Here is a 7,223-nt window from a genome sequence, read left to right on the forward strand (position 1 = left end):
TTTTTGAAAACAAATAAGGTAGAGGCTATCCAACCTGTGGAGCTTTCCAGGAAGAAATTTGTTGGAGAGCTTCAATCCTGCAATCAGATTTCCAAACCAAATCCTTCTTCCAAACAATCTCCAGATTTTGCCTTCTCCAAAAATATGCATGCAAAATAATTTTTTCCCAAAAATCTATCGCCTCCTTCCGGTGAACCCCTAGGAATAATAAGGAAAATACATTTAACCTAAACTTTTAGGTTGAAAATCTTTTTCCCAAAAAACATAATATTTAATATAATAATAAAAGAATTTATTTTTCTAATTTCCAAAAAGGTAAATGGAATGTAATTTGCAAAAATCATTACTTTCCTTATTTTTCTTTTCTCATGCCCATTTAATTAACTTTCTAAAAAAAACTAATTAAGGAAAGTAATTTAACTCTATTTTATTTTTTTTATTTTATTTTTAAAATCTAGAGAACAATAAATGCAATTAATTTTATTTATTTTTTGCTAAATTTAAATAAAATTATATTTCTAATATAATGCAATTTGCAAACTAAATTTGATTACTTCATTTAATTAATTAAATCCAGAATCACAAACACATAATAATACATAAATTAAATATACTAACTATGAAATGACGCCATAAACTCAAATAATTAATCTAATCCACTAGGACACATAAATCGAGAAGACCCAAATGAAGACTCTGAAAAAGTCAAACAACTCAAACTCGAAGGCCGAACAACCAGAAAAGACGACCAACTAACGACACTCACAAGAGTGTAACTGAGGGTAAAATTAGGGTCTACCACTATCTCCTCCACTTCCATCAGACAAATAAGGCACGCTCAGAACTATGAAGCTAGGTGGAGACGATACCCCGTACCTACCCGGTACTTGTACCTGCAATGTCCTGCATCATCGAACCACACATGCATATATACAAATATAGAATACATGACACACACACACCGATGAAGGAGAACCATGGCGTTCCCTGTCTCACCGGAGTGAGTGAAGGAAAATCATCTCCTCACATCCAATACACTTGCAAACACACAACATATAAATATACATCACATATGTAAAGTAAAAATGTCAGTCCATAACAATAATCCATAAAATAATACTAATCACAAGTACTGAAATACGATAAATAAAGCATGCATCCCATATCTAGTTAAAGCACGAAATAATGTCAAATAAGTCTGAATAACACATAGTAGTAATGTATCCATTGAAAGTAAATTGCAGAAAAATATGAGTCTAACAAGTTCGATCGAGGAGGGGTACTACACCATATATATAATGTTCTAACACATGTCCATAGTCCATAAATAAGTACAAAGCATAGTTTAGTACACGTAAAATCAAAGCTAGATCACCAGTAAAATCTAAGTCCTATCATCAATAAGATCTCGTGTTCTCTTCACTCCACGTGGACTAGATTGATCTGTCTCATGTTGTACAAGAATTTTTTATATTCAAATCAGATTAACTATTAAAAGATAATTATTTGTCAAATAAAGTTGGAGTGCATAAATTAAGTAAACTTACCATATGCAAGTGGTCATCACCTCGAACAACTTGCTATGCATGTACTATTTGCTCAGAAGCTGTGTCATCCTATACAAGATAAGAAACATGAGCACACACACATTTTTATTTTTTTATTAAATTAAAATTCATTTATAATTTGATTAAATAATCAACATTTAAAATATCGTACATGAGGCTGCTCATCTCCTGTACCAATATCTTCTACACCTTGAGGTCTAGGCACATCGAAATCAATGCCAAAAGTCATAGTAGCTAAGTCCTGTACAAGGTCAAATTAAGTGTTTTATGAAAAAAATAGGTTAAAATATTACATTGAAGTATGAACTTTGTTAATCCCTATATATATTGTATTTAGACCTGAAAGGATGTCAATGGCCCTTCATTTTGGCTCTGATAAATGTGATGAGGATAACCTATCCTAATTGTAGTGTCCACCTGCAAACATGCATATAATAGAATCATATTTATTGAACAAATGTGTATTGAATTGAGCTAACTTACAAAGTCATAAGTAGATATTTAATCTTTATTTTCTAAGATACATACAATAGATGGATAATGCTCAATGCTCGATGATGTGGGTGTCACACTTGTGACACCCTCTACTCGATATGACATAGAGGCCTCATGACCTATAACCTAGAGAAACAAACATTCAATGCATCAATATGAAAAATTAAATAGTCTAGGACGATAACATGATAACTTAAATAGTACAATGTCTAGATATAAATTGTTATTATACACCAAAAGATGTGCCAAGATGTGTAGGTGTAGATGAAATATTGAGTTGAACATTAGGTGTAATCCTCATCTACATACACCAAACAATTTTAATCAAACATTAGATTTTATTAAAAAGTGTGCACTTAATTTATATATCACACACACATATATGTATACCTGATCGAGATGATCATCCGAGCAAAGAAAATCCACATAAGATGTGATATGATCATTTGATGCAACAACATGTACATCTGAAGTGGATCCAGGATCTAGAGTAGGACCTACACACATCTAATGACAAATCATACACAAATGTGGCATCGATCACAGATTGGATGTCATGTGGGAAGCTTGCTCACTGAGGTTACCCGAGAGGGCGCTCAAAGCACCTAATGTGGAAATCAATGTTGTATGCTGCACATCTGCATGAATAGTCAGAGAAACATGAGGAACCATGGGTGGATCTAGTAAGGTTGTAACAGTATGTGCCCCTAATATGTTTTGTGGCATGCCACCACCAACACCTTGGAATGACCTAATGTCAAAATAATTGGGTTTTATACCCAATATAAACTCACAGTATAATTTCTTCAAAAAATAGAAAGGGACCTCGTAACCGCAATGTGGTGGATGATCAAAAACCATCCACCACCTATCTTAGAACTATGTACTCAAATGTGGATGCTCACACCACCTAATTGAAATTATTTTTTGGGTAGGAGGCATTTGTTCTCGTGTTCTAGGGTTAATAAAATATGGGCATAAATGTGCTTTGGTGATTTTGAGATCATTTATTTGCCTATAAGTGTATCCATCAGCATAAAAATGACGCAACTGCTCTCTCTGTCTATGGAATTGATCTAACTATGTATCAAAAAATTGAACAAAGTCTACAACAACTTGCATTGAAGTTGCAAACTGTAGAAGATGGGGGGGGTGATAGGCTCATTTCAGATTGCATTAATATTTTGTTACAATGTCATCTCAAGGTTTTCATTTATTCTTTCTCTCAATCGAGCCTCATCTGATCTAGGGGGTGGAGGTGGAGGTGGAGGTAAAAATCTATGAACAAGAATCTATTTACATTAAAAAAAATGCATTTATAAGTAAAAACATACATATACTTATTGAAATCAACATGAAATATAATATACTTATTGAATTAAAACATACATATACTTATTGAATCTTTAAATCTAAATTTTGAGCACAAAACTTAATCAAATTTTTTTATTGAATCTTCATTTCTATTTTAAATTCAATAATAGATTCATTTCTTGTAAAATGCATCAACTATTTTTTTCATTTATTTTGGTTTTTATTTAAAAAAAAAATACTAACATCTTGTAGGAATTTATGAGAGTGAGTCATCATCACCTTACATGAGATTCAAGCAAGATTTTTATGCCTAAGGTAATCAATTTGGTTTTATGTTAATTTCTTCTTCAACTCTTGAAGGAGTGTGCAATTGTTATCACTCATAATTGATTTTATGGAGGAGGTAACACTAACATGAGTTTTGACTAAGGCAAATCCCTATTAAGCACAACATTTTCCTCTCTTTGGCGTGTTCAAGTGTAGATCATAGGGTTTTAGAATTTAGTAGTGGCGCAAATAGATAGAGGAGATAGTGAAAAGAGATAGTATTTCGAGAGCCTAAAACCATAGGCCTATATCACCCAACACTAGTATCCCACTTAATTAGCCCTAGTTTTTTAGGATATATCCAAAATCACCTCCTTCTCTAGTCCATAATACTGGAATCTACAAAAAAATGCTTTTAGACTCTACACAATTCCCAACACCTCCATCTTGTGCATTTAGCTCCACATTTATATCACAAAGTTTTTCTATACATTCTATTTGTGTATCTTCTACTCTTTTTTGGTACTTCTATTGCATGTTTGTTGCATTCAATTAAACTTGTTTAATTTAGTTTATTATTCAGTCAATCCCCAATCACACCCAACACAACACAAAATAGAAAAAGATGTGGATCTAGGACAACATGTCTCTCTCTCTCTCTCTCTCTCTCTCTCTCTCTCTCTCTCTCTCTCTCTCTCTCTCTCGTGTACTAAATTAAAGCCCATTCACACCTTCTTGTAAATGATGTGTATGTGAAAAGGAGATTGATTTTAGGTTAATGTACATATTAGTTAGGATCACTTTTGTTGCATACCATTTGGTGAACCAAACTAAGCTTGCACTTGAAATCATTCTAATTTTTCTTATATATATATTGTGGTGTTTTGTTAGATAGTTAAAAAATTTTGTGCTTTAGTTAAGTATCTTAATTTGTATTTGTAAAAGAATATGTTTAATTTAGATTAATTTTTTTTAAAACTTATTTGAAATTTCATTTGCGTATTTGTCTTGTTATTACTTTCTTCCACTTGATTTCTTTTTAGGGGAACATGTGCATTCGAAAGCTAACACTTTCTTATAATTATCATGACCTAATTCTCATAATATAGAATTATTGCTAGAACAAGTTATCAACTAATGACCTCCCATGCTTTGAGTAGCTCCAGTGTCTAGCCTAAATTTATTAATACCTAAATGGTTTAGGAATTTTAAGAATTCAAGCTTCCTTTTAAATTAATCCCACCTTTCTAACTTTATTGTTCCCTAGACATGGACCACTCTGTTCTAAACGTTCTTGATGCTCGAATTCAAAAGCTAGATAAGTACTTCGCAAGATTCCATTTTAAAAAAAAATCTTAGAACGGTAGATTGAGGGCTCCTCTTATACAAAATCTAATGATATTTTTATCCAATGACTCACAAAATGTAGAAATTACACCTAGCCTAGTTCACATGGTGGATATAAATGCTATGTCATCAACTAGTTCCACAACACTTGTCAACAATGTGTCTCTTCAAAACCAAATAAGGACATACAAGTAATCTTCTACTAAAAATCAGAGTCATAATTAAGCTTCATTCTATAATTACAATATAATTTTTACATGTCTATTTTTTTTTCCTTTCTATCAAGAATATGTTTAGAGATAATAGGGAACCATTACGATTATCCTCATAAGTTTGTACTTCTTTAGGTTGTTGAGAAACAATGTTAGTAGGAGAAATGGCCAAGGTAATCCATGTGAATTTCTCACTATGTAGCCAACTTAGAACTATTCTAGAATGATGTTGAGAAGAATGTGAATATTGGTAAGAGGACTGGGATCTACCATGAGCACTATGATCATTACCTTTTCCCTAACAACTGTGGGAATCATCACACTTAAGGGCTTGAATTAGGTGATTAGACCTTATTTGAAGGAGGAGGAGAAGTCAATGGAATTTTAAGTATCATATAAAGGCTATTGATTCAATGGTCAATAAGAACTTGTAAGAGGGTCACTTAAATGCAATTTTATTAGCTTTCAGTTGTATCCATATCAACACATTAGAACATATCATATAATTAGAATACACAGAGAAATGAATAAATTAATAGTGCATCCAAATAAAGAATACAAATTTTCTTTTTCTAAATACAAGCTAAGAACTACCAAAATATACAAGACTTAGATATATAAAGTATAAATTTGGGACTAATCTCCTCTATGAATTTTTTTTTTGAGATCCAAAAGACTTAAAATGAATCATGAATCTAATATATTAGGTTGTTGAGTCATAGGGAAAGGCCTAAAAGGTTCCTTATGAGTTTCTACATGCACTAGCTAATTAATTTTAATTTTTTTCACTATTTCCATCCTCTTATGTTATCATACAGGTTAAAAACCCCTAGGGTTACTCATAGTGAACTCAAGGGTTTGTATCCCTCTTTTTCCCATGTCTTTTGGTGTCAATAAAATGAAGATGACTCTAATGGTGAGTGAAGAGTTAAGTAACACAAGGTTATTATCTAATATCAACATGAAGATCATTCATGATGAGATAGTGTAGTTTAGAACAACAAAATTTGAATATGTGTTTTTCACAAGTTTTGTTATTTAAAAAGTTTTGATCATATTTTCACTTATACTATTATGACAATCATTTTATAGTATAGTAATATTGCTCACACTAGTTTTATGGTTAAATGTGTGAATCCTTTAAATCATCATAACAACTTTATCCCATCCTTATCTAACCTTTTATTTAATTTTCAAAGTATCCATCCAAATTGAATCTATGATGAGTAAATACAAGAATGCATTCATTCTTTCCATGGTCAAATGGTGTTTAGTGCAAAAAAATTAGTTTATTTCGGAGGAACCTCACATTTATTTGTAGGTTTACATGGAAAATTTCTAGGTTATTTTGGAGGTTATTTGTATGTTTACATGGATTGTGTTTGAGATATATGTTTATGAATCCCATTTTATTGTTTATTCAAATCCTAGAATGATCAAGTATCCTAGAGTATACATAGCAGCCACAAATATTTATGCAAAGTAAATATTTAAAATGAAAGGATATCATGAAGGTTTATATGAATGTAAAATTATTATGTTACATATGTGAATGTAAACCCTAATTTATAAAAAAAACTTAAATAATATAAAAAAACAGAATACAAAATACAAGAAAATGAAAAAATGTCAAGCAGGTGATTAATTGCATAGCCAGGATAGCGGTGGGAGGTCGAAAATTAGTGCAAGAAATGGGGCCCCATTTTGGTTCTTCCTTCTTTACTGCAACTGTGAAGGAGGAAAACAAAAATGGGGAGAAATAAAATGGGGAAAATACTTTTGAGAAACGAGACCTTGTTTTTAGAAACGAGGACCGTTATGTTTACATATCGGGGCCCCGTTATGGAATGGGTTGCGGTCATAATGGGGCACCATTTTGTTTTGCCTTGGGGACCTATTTATTTTCCCCTCGAGGCCCCGAAGAAAAATGGGAACCCGTTTTGAATAAAATGGGGCCCCATTCCTGGCAGCGTGTTTCCCAATGCGTGCACTTCCCCCTAAGTGGGACTCATCTTCTTAC

Source organism: Cryptomeria japonica, chromosome 10 (assembly GCF_030272615.1).
Source record: "Cryptomeria japonica chromosome 10, Sugi_1.0, whole genome shotgun sequence".
NCBI classification, from domain to species: Eukaryota; Viridiplantae; Streptophyta; class Pinopsida; order Cupressales; family Cupressaceae; genus Cryptomeria; species Cryptomeria japonica.